Source organism: Tasmannia lanceolata, unplaced genomic scaffold (genome assembly GCF_043159265.1).
Source record: "Tasmannia lanceolata isolate RefF3 unplaced genomic scaffold, GAP_Taslan_0.1 ptg000003l, whole genome shotgun sequence".
In the NCBI taxonomy this organism is placed as follows: domain Eukaryota; kingdom Viridiplantae; phylum Streptophyta; class Magnoliopsida; order Canellales; family Winteraceae; genus Tasmannia; species Tasmannia lanceolata.
In genome coordinates this window covers 30,502,196-30,517,563 of record NW_027518680.1, presented here as the reverse complement: position 1 = coordinate 30,517,563, position 15,368 = coordinate 30,502,196, and the positions used below count along the sequence as shown (strand labels likewise).

General features: G+C 47.9%; 22 non-coding genes across 22 annotated transcripts; all 22 read right to left on the bottom strand.

The window, feature by feature from the left end:
- Window positions 1–143: 143 nt before the first annotated feature.
- On the bottom strand, window positions 144–262 carry LOC143870823 (5S ribosomal RNA). Its single transcript, XR_013245605.1, has one exon. It is a non-coding gene; the product is annotated as a 5S ribosomal RNA (ribosomal RNA).
- A 597-nt stretch (window positions 263–859) lies between these two features.
- Window positions 860–978, bottom strand: LOC143874507 (5S ribosomal RNA). The gene has a single exon (XR_013249185.1). It is a non-coding gene; the product is annotated as a 5S ribosomal RNA (ribosomal RNA).
- Window positions 979–1,575: 597 nt separating this feature from the next.
- Window positions 1,576–1,694, bottom strand: LOC143874409 (5S ribosomal RNA). The gene has a single exon (XR_013249090.1). It is a non-coding gene; the product is annotated as a 5S ribosomal RNA (ribosomal RNA).
- A 597-nt stretch (window positions 1,695–2,291) lies between these two features.
- LOC143873496 (5S ribosomal RNA) lies at window positions 2,292–2,410 on the bottom strand. Its single transcript, XR_013248204.1, has one exon. It is a non-coding gene; the product is annotated as a 5S ribosomal RNA (ribosomal RNA).
- A 597-nt stretch (window positions 2,411–3,007) lies between these two features.
- Window positions 3,008–3,126, bottom strand: LOC143871544 (5S ribosomal RNA). Its single transcript, XR_013246308.1, has one exon. It is a non-coding gene; the product is annotated as a 5S ribosomal RNA (ribosomal RNA).
- A 597-nt stretch (window positions 3,127–3,723) lies between these two features.
- On the bottom strand, window positions 3,724–3,842 carry LOC143873007 (5S ribosomal RNA). The gene has a single exon (XR_013247729.1). It is a non-coding gene; the product is annotated as a 5S ribosomal RNA (ribosomal RNA).
- A 597-nt stretch (window positions 3,843–4,439) lies between these two features.
- On the bottom strand, window positions 4,440–4,558 carry LOC143871543 (5S ribosomal RNA). Its single transcript, XR_013246306.1, has one exon. It is a non-coding gene; the product is annotated as a 5S ribosomal RNA (ribosomal RNA).
- Window positions 4,559–5,155: 597 nt separating this feature from the next.
- On the bottom strand, window positions 5,156–5,274 carry LOC143871542 (5S ribosomal RNA). The gene has a single exon (XR_013246305.1). It is a non-coding gene; the product is annotated as a 5S ribosomal RNA (ribosomal RNA).
- A 597-nt stretch (window positions 5,275–5,871) lies between these two features.
- LOC143870705 (5S ribosomal RNA) lies at window positions 5,872–5,990 on the bottom strand. The gene has a single exon (XR_013245487.1). It is a non-coding gene; the product is annotated as a 5S ribosomal RNA (ribosomal RNA).
- Window positions 5,991–6,587: 597 nt separating this feature from the next.
- On the bottom strand, window positions 6,588–6,706 carry LOC143874506 (5S ribosomal RNA). The gene has a single exon (XR_013249184.1). It is a non-coding gene; the product is annotated as a 5S ribosomal RNA (ribosomal RNA).
- Window positions 6,707–7,303: 597 nt separating this feature from the next.
- LOC143874408 (5S ribosomal RNA) lies at window positions 7,304–7,422 on the bottom strand. Its single transcript, XR_013249089.1, has one exon. It is a non-coding gene; the product is annotated as a 5S ribosomal RNA (ribosomal RNA).
- Window positions 7,423–8,019: 597 nt separating this feature from the next.
- LOC143873495 (5S ribosomal RNA) lies at window positions 8,020–8,138 on the bottom strand. Its single transcript, XR_013248203.1, has one exon. It is a non-coding gene; the product is annotated as a 5S ribosomal RNA (ribosomal RNA).
- Window positions 8,139–8,735: 597 nt separating this feature from the next.
- On the bottom strand, window positions 8,736–8,854 carry LOC143871541 (5S ribosomal RNA). The gene has a single exon (XR_013246304.1). It is a non-coding gene; the product is annotated as a 5S ribosomal RNA (ribosomal RNA).
- Window positions 8,855–9,451: 597 nt separating this feature from the next.
- On the bottom strand, window positions 9,452–9,570 carry LOC143870592 (5S ribosomal RNA). Its single transcript, XR_013245366.1, has one exon. It is a non-coding gene; the product is annotated as a 5S ribosomal RNA (ribosomal RNA).
- Window positions 9,571–10,167: 597 nt separating this feature from the next.
- LOC143874505 (5S ribosomal RNA) lies at window positions 10,168–10,286 on the bottom strand. Its single transcript, XR_013249183.1, has one exon. It is a non-coding gene; the product is annotated as a 5S ribosomal RNA (ribosomal RNA).
- A 597-nt stretch (window positions 10,287–10,883) lies between these two features.
- LOC143874407 (5S ribosomal RNA) lies at window positions 10,884–11,002 on the bottom strand. Its single transcript, XR_013249088.1, has one exon. It is a non-coding gene; the product is annotated as a 5S ribosomal RNA (ribosomal RNA).
- A 597-nt stretch (window positions 11,003–11,599) lies between these two features.
- LOC143873493 (5S ribosomal RNA) lies at window positions 11,600–11,718 on the bottom strand. Its single transcript, XR_013248201.1, has one exon. It is a non-coding gene; the product is annotated as a 5S ribosomal RNA (ribosomal RNA).
- A 597-nt stretch (window positions 11,719–12,315) lies between these two features.
- Window positions 12,316–12,434, bottom strand: LOC143871540 (5S ribosomal RNA). The gene has a single exon (XR_013246303.1). It is a non-coding gene; the product is annotated as a 5S ribosomal RNA (ribosomal RNA).
- Window positions 12,435–13,031: 597 nt separating this feature from the next.
- LOC143871539 (5S ribosomal RNA) lies at window positions 13,032–13,150 on the bottom strand. Its single transcript, XR_013246302.1, has one exon. It is a non-coding gene; the product is annotated as a 5S ribosomal RNA (ribosomal RNA).
- Window positions 13,151–13,747: 597 nt separating this feature from the next.
- LOC143871537 (5S ribosomal RNA) lies at window positions 13,748–13,866 on the bottom strand. The gene has a single exon (XR_013246299.1). It is a non-coding gene; the product is annotated as a 5S ribosomal RNA (ribosomal RNA).
- Window positions 13,867–14,463: 597 nt separating this feature from the next.
- On the bottom strand, window positions 14,464–14,582 carry LOC143871536 (5S ribosomal RNA). Its single transcript, XR_013246298.1, has one exon. It is a non-coding gene; the product is annotated as a 5S ribosomal RNA (ribosomal RNA).
- A 597-nt stretch (window positions 14,583–15,179) lies between these two features.
- On the bottom strand, window positions 15,180–15,298 carry LOC143871535 (5S ribosomal RNA). The gene has a single exon (XR_013246297.1). It is a non-coding gene; the product is annotated as a 5S ribosomal RNA (ribosomal RNA).
- Between the last annotated feature and the right edge of the window lie 70 nt (window positions 15,299–15,368).

The window sequence follows — 15,368 nt, the reverse complement described above, 5'->3', positions numbered from 1 at the left end:
TGAATTCACCATCCGGAAGAAAATAAAAAGATCCGAACCGAAACGTAGGAGGCGACGCACTAAACGTGCGTTTCAGTTCGCAACGATGTTCCAGAACCGAAAGATTGTTCGAAAAAAGTGGTAGATAGCCGAAAAAAGTGATAGGGGTGCAACACGAGGACTTCCCAGGAGGTCACCCATCCTAGTACTACTCTCGCCCAAGCACACTTAACTTCGGAGTTCTGATGGGATCCAGTGCATTTGTGCTGGTATGATCGCACCCAGCATGCCTCTCCATTGTCAAAGTAATAAAGAGTTTCCACTCGCATTGTCGTACGAAGTCCGTTTAAATGAAAGTGCGAAAAAATCCTGCTAGATGACACCGGATGGACGATCCGAGCATGTCGGGAAGCCGGATGACCGCCAGGGCTGTCATCGCGCGATGAATCTTCCCGAGTACCCCCGAATCAATATAAGAATCGCCACGATCTGACGGGCGGATCAAAAGTTATCGTCGGAACGATATTTGTGCACCAAGGGTAGCTCACGGCCAGTAAACACCTTCCGACCGGATTCATGACTCGCATCCACTAGTACACTCATCCGCTATAGCCTGTACGTCACTGAATCTAAACAAATCCCCGCTATAATTTGACCGCAAATGAAATGTCAGAACGAATTCCGTTTATCGAATCAAACGACACTATCACCCCGCCATAATAAAGACCGGACGTGTTTGAATTCACCATCCGGAAGAAAATAAAAAGATCCGAACCGAAACGTAGGAGGCGACGCACTAAACGTGCGTTTCAGTTCGCATCGATGTTCCAGAACCGAAAGATTGTTCGAAAAAAGTGGTAGATAGCCGAAAAAAGTGACAGGGGTGCAACACGAGGACTTCCCAGGAGGTCACCCATCCTAGTACTACTCTCGCCCAAGCACGCTTAACTTCGGAGTTCTGATGGGATACAGTGCATTTGTGCTGGTATGATCGCACCCAGCATGCCTCTCCATTGTCAAAGTAATAAAGAGTTTCCACTCGCATTGTCGTACGAAGTCCGTTTAAATGAAAGTGCGAAAAAATCCTGCTACATGACACCGGATGGACGATCCGAGCATGTCAGGAAGCCGGATGACCGCCAGGGCGGTCATCGCGCGATGAATCTTCCCGAGTACCCCCGAATCAATATAAGAATCGCCACGATCTGACGGGCGGATCAAAAGTTATCGTCGGAACGATATTTGTGCACCAAGGGTAGCTCACCGCCAGTAAACACCTTCCGACCGGATTCATGACTCGCATCCACTAGTACACTCATCCGCTATAGCCTGTACGTCACTGAATCTGAACAAACCCCCGCTATAATTTGACCGCAAATGAAATGTCAGAACGAATTCCGTTTATCGAATCAAACGACACTATCACCCCGCCATAATAAAGACCGGACGTATTTGAATTCACCATCCGGAAGAAAATAAAAAGATCCGAACCGAAACATAGGAGGCGTCGCACTAAACGTGCGTTTCAGTTCGCATCGATGTTCCAGAACCGAAAGATTGTTCGAAAAAAGTGGTAGATAGCCGAAAAAAGTGACAGGGGTGCAACACGAGGACTTCCCAGGCGGTCACCCATCCTAGTACTACTCTCGCCCAAGCACGCTTAACTTCGGAGTTCTGATGGGATCCAGTGCATTTGTGCTGTTATGATCGCACCCAGCATGCCTCTCCATTGTCAAAGTAATAAAGAGTTTCCACTCGCATTGTCGTACGAAGTCCGTTTAAATAAAAGTGCGAAAAAATCCTGCTAGATGACATCGGATGGACGATCCGAGCATGTCGGGAAGCCGGATGACCGCAAGGGCTGTCATCGCGCGATGAATCTTCCCGAGTACCCCCGAATCAATATAAGAATCGCCACGATCTGACGGGCGGATCAAAAGTTATCGTCGGAACGATATTTGTGCACCAAGGGTAGCTCACGGCCAGTAAACACCTTCCGACCGGATTCATGACTCGCATCCACTAGTACACTCATCCGCTATAGCCTGTACGTCACTGAATCTAAACAAACCCCCGCTATAATTTGACCGCAAATGAAATGTCAGAACGAATTCCGTTTATCGAATCAAACGACACTATCACCCCGCCATAATAAAGACCGGACGTATTTGAATTCACCATCCGGAAGAAAATAAAAAGATCGGAACCGAAACGTAGGAGGCGTCGCACTAAACGTGCGTTTCAGTTCGCATCGATGTTCCAGAACCGAAAGATTGTTCGAAAAAAGTGGTAGATAGCCGAAAAAAGTGACAGGGGTGCAACACGAGGACTTCCCAGGAAGTCACCCATCCTAGTACTACTCTCGCCCAAGCACGCTTAACTTCGGAGTTCTGATGGGATCCAGTGCATTTGTGCTGGTATGATCGCACCCAGCATGCCTCTCCATTGTCAAAGTAATAAAGAGTTTCCACTCGCATTGTCGTACGAAGTCCGTTTAAATGAAAGTGCGAAAAAATCCTGCTAGATGACACCGGATGGACGATCCGAGCATGTCGGAAAGGCGAATTACCGCCAGGGCTGTCATCGCGCGATGAATCTTCCCGAGTACCCCCGAATCAATATAAGAATCGCCACGATCTGACGGGCGGATCAAAAGTTATCGTCGGAACGATATTTGTGCACCAAGGGTAGCTCACGGCCAGTAAACACCTTCCGACCGGATTCATGACTCGCATCCACTAGTACACTCATCCGCTATAGCCTGTACGTCACTGAATCTAAACAAACCCCCGCTATAATTTGACCGCAAATGAAATGTCAGAACGAATTCCGTTTATCGAATCAAACGACACTATCATCCCGCCATAATAAAGACCGGACGTGTTTGAATTCACCATCCGGAAGAAAATAAAAAGATCGGAACCGAAACGTAGGAGGCGACGCACTAAACGTGCGTTTCAGTTCGCATCGATGTTCCAGAACCGAAAGATTGTTCGAAAAAAGTGGTAGATAGCCGAAAAAAGTGACAGGGGTGCAACACGAGGACTTCCCAGGAGGTCACCCATCCTAGTACTACTCTCGCCCAAGCACGCTTAACTTCGGAGTTCTGATGGGATCCAGTGCATTTGTGCTGGTATGATCGCACCCAGCATGCCTTTCCATTGTCAAAGTAATAAAGAGTTTCCACTCGCATTGTCGTACGAAGTCCGTTTAAATGAAAGTGCGAAAAAATCCTGCTAGATGACACCGGATGGACGATCCGAGCATGTCGGGAAGCCGGATGACCGCCAGGGCTGTCATCGCGCAGTTAATCTTCCCGAGTACCCCCGAATCAATATAAGAATCGCTACGATCTGACGGGCGGATCAAAAGTTATCGTCGGAACGATATTTGTGCACCAAGGGTAGCTCACGGCCAGTAAACACCTTCCGATCGGATTCATGACTCGCATCCACTAGTACACTCATCCGCTATAGCCTGTACGTCACTGAATCTAAACAAACCCCCGCTATAATTTGACCGCAAATGAAATGTCAGAACGAATTCCGTTTATCGAATCAAATGACACTATCACCTCGCCATAATAAAGACCGGACGTCTTTGAATTCACCATCCGGAAGAAAATAAAAAGATCCCAACCGAAACGTAGGAGGCGACGCACTAAACGTGCGTTTCAGTTCGCATCGATGTTCCAGAACCGAAAGATTGTTCGAAAAAAGTGGTAGATAGCTGAAAAAAGTGACAGGGGTGCAACACGAGGACTTCCCAAGAGGTCACCCATCCTAGTACTACTCTCGCCCAAGCACGCTTAACTTCGGAGTTCTGATGGGATCCAGTGCATTTGTGCTGGTATGATCGCACCCAGCATGCCTTTCCATTGTCAAAGTAATAAAGAGTTTCCACTCGCATTGTCGTACGAAGTCCGTTTAAATGAAAGTGCGAAAAAATCCTGCTAGATGACACCGGATGGACGATCCGAGCATGTCGGGAAGCCGGATGACCACCAGGGCTGTCATCGCGCGATTAATCTTCCCGAGTACCCCCGAATCAATATAAGAATCGCTACGATCTGACGGGCGGATCAAAAGTTATCGTCGGAACGATATTTGTGCACCAAGGGTAGCTCACGGCCAGTAAACACCTTCCGACCGGATTCATGACTCGCATCCACTAGTACACTCATCCGCTATAGCCTGTACGTCACTGAATCTAAACAAACCCCCGCTACAATTTGACGGCAAATGAAATGTCAGAACGAATTCCGTTTATCGAATCAAACGACACTATCACCCCGCCATAATAAAGACCGGACGTCTTTGAATTCACCATCCGGAAGAAAATAAAAAGATCCGAACCGAAACGTAGGAGGCGACGCACTAAACGTGCGTTTCAGTTCGCATCGATGTTCCAGAACCGAAAGATTGTTCGAAAAAAGTGGTAGATAGCCGAAAAAAGTGACAGGGGTGCAACACGAGGACTTCCCAGGAGGTCACCCATCCTAGTACTACTCTCGCCCAAGCACGCTTAACTTCGGAGTTCTGATGGGATCCAGTGCATTTGTGCTGGTATGATCGCACCCAGCATGCCTCTCCATTGTCAAAGTAATAAAGAGTTTCCACTCGCACTGTCGTACGAAGTCCGTTTAAATGAAAGTGCGAAAAAATCCTGCTAGATGACACCGGATGGACGATCCGAGCATGTCGGGAAGCCGGATGACTGCCAAGGCTGTCATCGCGCGATGAATCTTCCCGAGTACCCCCGAATCAATATAAGAATCGCCACGATCTGACGGGCGGATCAAAAGTTATCGTCGGAACGATATTTGTGCACCAAGGGTAGCTCACGGCCAGTAAACACCTTCCGACCGGATTCATGACTTTCATCCACTAGTACACTCATCCGCTATAGCCTGTACGTCACTGAATCTAAACAAACCCCCGCTATAATTTGACTGCAAATGAAATGTCAGAACGAATTCCGTTTATCGAATCAAACGACACTATCACCCCGCCATAATAAAGACCGGACGTGTTTGAATTCACCATCCGGAAGAAAATAAAAAGATCCGAACCGAAACGTAGGAGGCGACGCACTAAACGTGCGTTTCAGTTCGCATCGATGTTCCAGAACCGAAAGATTGTTCGAAAAAAGTGGTAGATAGCCGAAAAAAGTGACAGGGGTGCAACACGAGGACTTCCCAGGAGGTCACCCATCCTAGTACTACTCTCGCCCAAGCACGCTTAACTTCGGAGTTCTGATGGGATCCAGTGCATTTGTGCTGGTATGATCGCACCCAGCATGCCTCTCCATTGTCAAAGTAATAAAGAGTTTCCACTCGCATTGTCGTACGAAGTCCGTTTAAATGAAAGTGCGAAAAAATCCTGCTAGATGACACCGGATTGACGATCCGAGCATGTCGGGAAGCCGGATGACCGCTAGGGCTGTCATCGCGCGATTAATCTTCCCGAGTACCCCCGAATCAATATAAGAATCGCGACGATCTGACGGGCGGATCAAAAGTTATCGTCGGAACGATATTTGTGCACCAAGGGTAGCTCACGGCCAGTAAACACCTTCCGACCGGATTCATGACTCGCATCCACTATTACACTCATCCGCTATAGCCTGTACGTCACTGAATCTAAACAAACCCCCGCTATAATTTGACCGCAAATGAAATGTCAGAACGAATTCCGTTTATCGAATCAAACGACACTATCACCCCGCCATAATAAAGACCGGACGTCTTTGAATTCACCATCCGGAAGAAAATAAAAAGATCCGAACCGAAACGTAGGAGGCGACGCACTAAACGTGCGTTTCAGTTCGCATCGATGTTCCAGAACCGAAAGATTGTTCGAAAAAAGTGGTAGATAGCCGAAAAAAGTGACAGGGGTGCAACACGAGGACTTCCCAGGAGGTCACCCATCCTAGTACTACTCTCGCCCAAGCACACTTAACTTCGGAGTTCTGATGGGATCCAGTGCATTTGTGCTGGTATGATCGCACCCAGCATGCCTCTCCATTGTCAAAGTAATAAAGAGTTTCCACTCGCATTGTCGTACGAAGTCCGTTTAAATGAAAGTGCGAAAAAATCCTGCTAGATGACACCGGATGGACGATCCGAGCATGTCGGGAAGCCGGATGACCGCCAGGGCTGTCATCGCGCGATGAATCTTCCCGAGTACCCCCGAATCAATATAAGAATCGCCACGATCTGACGGGCGGATCAAAAGTTATCGTCGGAACGATATTTGTGCACCAAGGGTAGCTCACGGCCAGTAAACACCTTCCGACCGGATTCATGACTCGCATCCACTAGTACACTCATCCGCTATAGCCTGTACGTCACTGAATCTAAACAAACCCCCGCTATAATTTGACTGCAAATGAAATGTCAGAACGAATTCCGTTTATCGAATCAAACGACACTATCACCCCGCCATAATAAAGACCGGACGTGTTTGAATTCACCATCCGGAAGAAAATAAAAAGATCCGAACCGAAACGTAGGAGGCGACGCACTAAACGTGCGTTTCAGTTCGCATCGATGTTCCAGAACCGAAAGATTGTTCGAAAAAAGTGGTAGATAGCCGAAAAAAGTGACAGGGGTGCAACACGAGGACTTCCCAGGAGGTCACCCATCCTAGTACTACTCTCGCCCAAGCACGCTTAACTTCGGAGTTCTGATGGGATACAGTGCATTTGTGCTGGTATGATCGCACCCAGCATGCCTCTCCATTGTCAAAGTAATAAAGAGTTTCCACTCGCATTGTCGTACGAAGTCCGTTTAAATGAAAGTGCGAAAAAATCCTGCTACATGACACCGGATGGACGATCCGAGCATGTCAGGAAGCCGGATGACCGCCAGGGCGGTCATCGCGCGATGAATCTTCCCGAGTACCCCCGAATCAATATAAGAATCGCCACGATCTGACGGGCGGATCAAAAGTTATCGTCGGAACGATATTTGTGCACCAAGGGTAGCTCACCGCCAGTAAACACCTTCCGACCGGATTCATGACTCGCATCCACTAGTACACTCATCCGCTATAGCCTGTACGTCACTGAATCTGAACAAACCCCCGCTATAATTTGACCGCAAATGAAATGTCAGAACGAATTCCGTTTATCGAATCAAACGACACTATCACCCCGCCATAATAAAGACCGGACGTATTTGAATTCACCATCCGGAAGAAAATAAAAAGATCCGAACCGAAACATAGGAGGCGTCGCACTAAACGTGCGTTTCAGTTCGCATCGATGTTCCAGAACCGAAAGATTGTTCGAAAAAAGTGGTAGATAGCCGAAAAAAGTGACAGGGGTGCAACACGAGGACTTCCCAGGCGGTCACCCATCCTAGTACTACTCTCGCCCAAGCACGCTTAACTTCGGAGTTCTGATGGGATCCAGTGCATTTGTGCTGTTATGATCGCACCCAGCATGCCTCTCCATTGTCAAAGTAATAAAGAGTTTCCACTCGCATTGTCGTACGAAGTCCGTTTAAATAAAAGTGCGAAAAAATCCTGCTAGATGACATCGGATGGACGATCCGAGCATGTCGGGAAGCCGGATGACCGCAAGGGCTGTCATCGCGCGATGAATCTTCCCGAGTACCCCCGAATCAATATAAGAATCGCCACGATCTGACGGGCGGATCAAAAGTTATCGTCGGAACGATATTTGTGCACCAAGGGTAGCTCACGGCCAGTAAACACCTTCCGACCGGATTCATGACTCGCATCCACTAGTACACTCATCCGCTATAGCCTGTACGTCACTGAATCTAAACAAACCCCCGCTATAATTTGACCGCAAATGAAATGTCAGAACGAATTCCGTTTATCGAATCAAACGACACTATCACCCCGCCATAATAAAGACCGGACGTATTTGAATTCACCATCCGGAAGAAAATAAAAAGATCGGAACCGAAACGTAGGAGGCGTCGCACTAAACGTGCGTTTCAGTTCGCATCGATGTTCCAGAACCGAAAGATTGTTCGAAAAAAGTGGTAGATAGCCGAAAAAAGTGACAGGGGTGCAACACGAGGACTTCCCAGGAAGTCACCCATCCTAGTACTACTCTCGCCCAAGCACGCTTAACTTCGGAGTTCTGATGGGATCCAGTGCATTTGTGCTGGTATGATCGCACCCAGCATGCCTCTCCATTGTCAAAGTAATAAAGAGTTTCCACTCGCACTGTCGTACGAAGTCCGTTTAAATGAAAGTGCGAAAAAATCCTGCTAGATGACACCGGATGGACGATCCGAGCATGTCGGGAAGCCGGATGACTGCCAGGGCTGTCATCGCGCGATGAATCTTCCCGAGTACCCCCGAATCAATATAAGAATCGCCACGATCTGACGGGCGGATCAAAAGTTATCGTCGGAACGATATTTGTGCACCAAGGGTAGCTCACGGCCAGTAAACACCTTCCGACCGGATTCATGACTTTCATCCACTAGTACACTCATCCGCTATAGCCTGTACGTCACTGAATCTAAACAAACCCCCGCTATAATTTGACTGCAAATGAAATGTCAGAACGAATTCCGTTTATCGAATCAAACGACACTATCACCCCGCCATAATAAAGACCGGACGTGTTTGAATTCACCATCCGGAAGAAAATAAAAAGATCCGAACCGAAACGTAGGAGGCGACGCACTAAACGTGCGTTTCAGTTCGCATCGATGTTCCAGAACCGAAAGATTGTTCGAAAAAAGTGGTAGATAGCCGAAAAAAGTGACAGGGGTGCAACACGAGGACTTCCCAGGAGGTCACCCATCCTAGTACTACTCTCGCCCAAGCACGCTTAACTTCGGAGTTCTGATGGGATCCAGTGCATTTGTGCTGGTATGATCGCACCCAGCATGCCTCTCCATTGTCAAAGTAATAAAGAGTTTCCACTCGCATTGTCGTACGAAGTCCGTTTAAATGAAAGTGCGAAAAAATCCTGCTAGATGACACCGGATTGACGATCCGAGCATGTCGGGAAGCCGGATGACCGCTAAGGCTGTCATCGCGCGATTAATCTTCCCGAGTACCCCCGAATCAATATAAGAATCGCGACGATCTGACGGGCGGATCAAAAGTTATCGTCGGAACGATATTTGTGCACCAAGGGTAGCTCACGGCCAGTAAACACCTTCCGACCGGATTCATGACTCGCATCCACTATTACACTCATCCGCTATAGCCTGTACGTCACTGAATCTAAACAAACCCCCGCTATAATTTGACCGCAAATGAAATGTCAGAACGAATTCCGTTTATCGAATCAAACGACACTATCAGCCCGCCATAATAAAGACCGGACGTCTTTGAATTCACCATCCGGAAGAAAATAAAAAGATCCGAACCGAAACGTAGGAGGCGACGCACTAAACGTGCGTTTCAGTTCGCATCGATGTTCCAGAACCGAAAGATTGTTCGAAAAAAGTGGTAGATAGCCGAAAAAAGTGACAGGGGTGCAACACGAGGACTTCCCAGGAGGTCACCCATCCTAGTACTACTCTCGCCCAAGCACACTTAACTTCGGAGTTCTGATGGGATCCAGTGCATTTGTGCTGGTATGATCGCACCCAGCATGCCTCTCCATTGTCAAAGTAATAAAGAGTTTCCACTCGCATTGTCGTACGAAGTCCGTTTAAATGAAAGTGCGAAAAAATCCTGCTAGATGACACCGGATGGACGATCCGAGCATGTCGGGAAGCCGGATGACCGCCAGGGCTGTCATCGCGCGATGAATCTTCCCGAGTACCCCCGAATCAATATAAGAATCGCCACGATCTGACGGGCGGATCAAAAGTTATCGTCGGAACGATATTTGTGCACCAAGGGTAGCTCACGGCCAGTAAACACCTTCCGACCGGATTCATGACTCGCATCCACTAGTACACTCATCCGCTATAGCCTGTACGTCACTGAATCTAAACAAACCCCCGCTATAATTTGACTGCAAATGAAATGTCAGAACGAATTCCGTTTATCGAATCAAACGACACTATCACCCCGCCATAATAAAGACCGGACGTGTTTGAATTCACCATCCGGAAGAAAATAAAAAGATCCGAACCGAAACGTAGGAGGCGACGCACTAAACGTGCGTTTCAGTTCGCATCGATGTTCCAGAACCGAAAGATTGTTCGAAAAAAGTGGTAGATAGCCGAAAAAAGTGACAGGGGTGCAACACGAGGACTTCCCAGGAGGTCACCCATCCTAGTACTACTCTCGCCCAAGCACGCTTAACTTCGGAGTTCTGATGGGATACAGTGCATTTGTGCTGGTATGATCGCACCCAGCATGCCTCTCCATTGTCAAAGTAATAAAGAGTTTCCACTCGCATTGTCGTACGAAGTCCGTTTAAATGAAAGTGCGAAAAAATCCTGCTACATGACACCGGATGGACGATCCGAGCATGTCAGGAAGCCGGATGACCGCCAGGGCGGTCATCGCGCGATGAATCTTCCCGAGTACCCCCGAATCAATATAAGAATCGCCACGATCTGACGGGCGGATCAAAAGTTATCGTCGGAACGATATTTGTGCACCAAGGGTAGCTCACCGCCAGTAAACACCTTCCGACCGGATTCATGACTCGCATCCACTAGTACACTCATCCGCTATAGCCTGTACGTCACTGAATCTGAACAAACCCCCGCTATAATTTGACCGCAAATGAAATGTCAGAACGAATTCCGTTTATCGAATCAAACGACACTATCACCCCGCCATAATAAAGACCGGACGTATTTGAATTCACCATCCGGAAGAAAATAAAAAGATCCGAACCGAAACATAGGAGGCGTCGCACTAAACGTGCGTTTCAGTTCGCATCGATGTTCCAGAACCGAAAGATTGTTCGAAAAAAGTGGTATATAGCCGAAAAAAGTGACAGGGGTGCAACACGAGGACTTCCCAGGCGGTCACCCATCCTAGTACTACTCTCGCCCAAGCACGCTTAACTTCGGAGTTCTGATGGGATCCAGTGCATTTGTGCTGTTATGATCGCACCCAGCATGCCTCTCCATTGTCAAAGTAATAAAGAGTTTCCACTCGCATTGTCGTACGAAGTCCGTTTAAATAAAAGTGCGAAAAAATCCTGCTAGATGACATCGGATGGACGATCCGAGCATGTCGGGAAGCCGGATGACCGCAAGGGCTGTCATCGCGCGATGAATCTTCCCGAGTACCCCCGAATCAATATAAGAATCGCCACGATCTGACGGGCGGATCAAAAGTTATCGTCGGAACGATATTTGTGCACCAAGGGTAGCTCACGGCCAGTAAACACCTTCCGACCGGATTCATGACTCGCATCCACTAGTACACTCATCCGCTATAGCCTGTACGTCACTGAATCTAAACAAACCCCCGCTATAATTTGACCGCAAATGAAATGTCAGAACGAATTCCATTTATCGAATCAAACGACACTATCACCCCGCCATAATAAAGACCGGACGTATTTGAATTCACCATCCGGAAGAAAATAAAAAGATCGGAACCGAAACGTAGGAGGCGTCGCACTAAACGTGCGTTTCAGTTCGCATCGATGTTCCAGAACCGAAAGATTGTTCGAAAAAAGTGGTAGATAGCCGAAAAAAGTGACAGGGGTGCAACACGAGGACTTCCCAGGAAGTCACCCATCCTAGTACTACTCTCGCCCAAGCACGCTTAACTTCGGAGTTCTGATGGGATCCAGTGCATTTGTGCTGGTATGATCGCACCCAGCATGCCTCTCCATTGTCAAAGTAATAAAGAGTTTCCACTCGCATTGTCGTACGAAGTCCGTTTAAATGAAAGTGCGAAAAAATCCTGCTAGATGACACCGGATGGACGATCCGAGCATGTCGGAAAGGCGAATTACCGCCAGGGCTGTCATCGCGCGATGAATCTTCCCGAGTACCCCCGAATCAATATAAGAATCGCCACGATCTGACGGGCGGATCAAAAGTTATCGTCGGAACGATATTTGTGCACCAAGGGTAGCTCACGGCCAGTAAACACCTTCCGACCGGATTCATGACTCGCATCCACTAGTACACTCATCCGCTATAGCCTGTACGTCACTGAATCTAAACAAACCCCCGCTATAATTTGACCGCAAATGAAATGTCAGAACGAATTCCGTTTATCGAATCAAACGACACTATCATCCCGCCATAATAAAGACCGGACGTGTTTGAATTCACCATCCGGAAGAAAATAAAAAGATCGGAACCGAAACGTAGGAGGCGACGCACTAAACGTGCGTTTCAGTTCGCATCGATGTTCCAGAACCGAAAGATTGTTCGAAAAAAGTGGTAGATAGCCGAAAAAAGTGACAGGGGTGCAACACGAGGACTTCCCAGGAGGTCACCCATCCTAGTACTACTCTCGCCCAAGCACGCTTAACTTCGGAGTTCTGATGGGATCCAGTGCATTTGTGCTGGTATGATCGCACCCAGCATGCCTTTCCATTGTCAAAGTAATAAAGAGTTTCCACTCGCATTGTCGTACGAAGTCCGTTTAAATGAAAGTGCGAAAAAATCCTGCTAGATGACACCGGATGGACGATCCGAGCATGTCGGGAAGCCGGATGACCGCCAGGGCTGTCATCGCGCAGTTAATCTTCCCGAGTACCCCCGAATCAATATAAGAATCGCTACGATCTGACGGGCGGATCAAAAGTTATCGTCGGAACGATATTTGTGCACCAAGGGTAGCTCACGGCCAGTAAACACCTTCCGATCGGATTCATGACTCGCATCCACTAGTACACTCATCCGCTATAGCCTGTACGTCACTGAATCTAAACAAACCCCCGCTATAATTTGACCGCAAATGAAATGTCAGAACGAATTCCGTTTATCGAATCAAATGACACTATCACCTCGCCATAATAAAGACCGGACGTCTTTGAATTCACCATCCGGAAGAAAATAAAAAGATCCCAACCGAAACGTAGGAGGCGACGCACTAAACGTGCGTTTCAGTTCGCATCGATGTTCCAGAACCGAAAGATTGTTCGAAAAAAGTGGTAGATAGCTGAAAAAAGTGACAGGGGTGCAACACGAGGACTTCCCAGGAGGTCACCCATCCTAGTACTACTCTCGCCCAAGCACGCTTAACTTCGGAGTTCTGATGGGATCCAGTGCATTTGTGCTGGTATGATCGCACCCAGCATGCCTTTCCATTGTCAAAGTAATAAAGAGTTTCCACTCGCATTGTCGTACGAAGTCCGTTTAAATGAAAGTGCGAAAAAATCCTGCTAGATGACACCGGATGGACGATCCGAGCATGTCGGGAAGCCGGATGACCACCAGGGCTGTCATCGCGCGATTAATCTTCCCGAGTACCCCCGAATCAATATAAGAATCGCTACGATCTGACGGGCGGATCAAAAGTTATCGTCGGAACGATATTTGTGCACCAAGGGTAGCTCACGGCCAGTAAACACCTTCCGACCGGATTCATGACTCGCATCCACTAGTACACTCATCCGCTATAGCCTGTACGTCACTGAATCTAAACAAACCCCCGCTACAATTTGACGGCAAATGAAATGTCAGAACGAATTCCGTTTATCGAATCAAACGACACTATCACCCCGCCATAATAAAGACCGGACGTCTTTGAATTCACCATCCGGAAGAAAATAAAAAGATCCGAACCGAAACGTAGGAGGCGACGCACTAAACGTGCGTTTCAGTTCGCATCGATGTTCCAGAACCGAAAGATTGTTCGAAAAAAGTGGTAGATAGCCGAAAAAAGTGACAGGGGTGCAACACGAGGACTTCCCAGGAGGTCACCCATCCTAGTACTACTCTCGCCCAAGCACGCTTAACTTCGGAGTTCTGATGGGATCCAGTGCATTTGTGCTGGTATGATCGCACCCAGCATGCCTCTCCATTGTCAAAGTAATAAAGAGTTTCCACTCGCATTGTCGTACGAAGTCCGTTTAAATGAAAGTGCGAAAAAATCCTGCTAGATGACACCGGATGGACGATCCGAGCATGTCGGGAAGCCGGATGACCGCCAGGGCTGTCATCGCGCGATTAATCTTCCCGAGTACCCCCGAATCAATATAAGAATCGCGACGATCTGACGGGCGGATCAAAAGTTATCGTCGGAACGATATTTGTGCACCAAGGGTAGCTCACGGCCAGTAAACACCTTCCGACCGGATTCATGACTCGCATCCACTAGTACACTCATCCGCTATAGCCTGTACGTCACTGAATCTAAACAAACCCCCGCTATAATTTGACCGCAAATGAAATGTCAGAACGAATTCCGTTTATCGAATCAAACGACACTATCACCCCGCCATAATAAAGACCAGACGTCTTTGAATTCACCATCCGGAAGAAAATAAAAAGATCCGAACCGAAACGTAGGAGGCGACGCACTAAACGTGCGTTTCAGTTCGCATCGATGTTCCAGAACCGAAAGATTGTTCGAAAAAAGTGGTAGATAGCCGAAAAAAGTGACAGGGGTGCAACACGAGGACTTCCCAGGAGGTCACCCATCCTAGTACTACTCTCGCCCAAGCACGCTTAACTTCGGAGTTCTGATGGGATCCAGTGCATTTGTGCTGGTATGATCGCACCCAGCATGCCTCTCCATTGTCAAAGTAATAAAGAGTTTCCACTCGCACTGTCGTACGAAGTCCGTTTAAATGAAAGTGCGAAAAAATCCTGCTAGATGACACCGGATGGACGATCCGAGCATGTCGGGAAGCCGGATGACCGCCAGGGCTGTCATCGCGCGATGAATCTTCCCGAGTACCCCCGAATCAATATAAGAATCGCCACGATCTGACGGGCGGATCAAAAGTTATCGTCGGAACGATATTTGTGCACCAAGGGTAGCTCACGGCCAGTAAACACCTTCCGACCGGATTCATGACTTTCATCCACTAGTACACTCATCCGCTATAGCCTGTACGTCACTGAATCTAAACAAACCCCCGCTATAATTTGACTGCAAATGAAATGTCAGAACGAATTCCGTTTATCGAATCAAACGACACTATCACCCCGCCATAATAAAGACCGGACGTGTTTGAATTCACCATCCGGAAGAAAATAAAAAGATCCGAACCGAAACGTAGGAGGCGACGCACTAAACGTGCGTTTCAGTTCGCATCGATGTTCCAGAACCGAAAGATTGTTCGAAAAAAGTGGTAGATAGCCGAAAAAAGTGACAGGGGTGCAACACGAGGACTTCCCAGGAGGTCACCCATCCTAGTACTACTCTCGCCCAAGCACGCTTAACTTCGGAGTTCTGATGGGATCCAGTGCATTTGTGCTGGTATGATCGCACCCAGCATGCCTCTCCATTGTCAAAGTAATAAAGAGTTTCCACTCGCATTGTCGTACGAAGTCCGTTTAAATG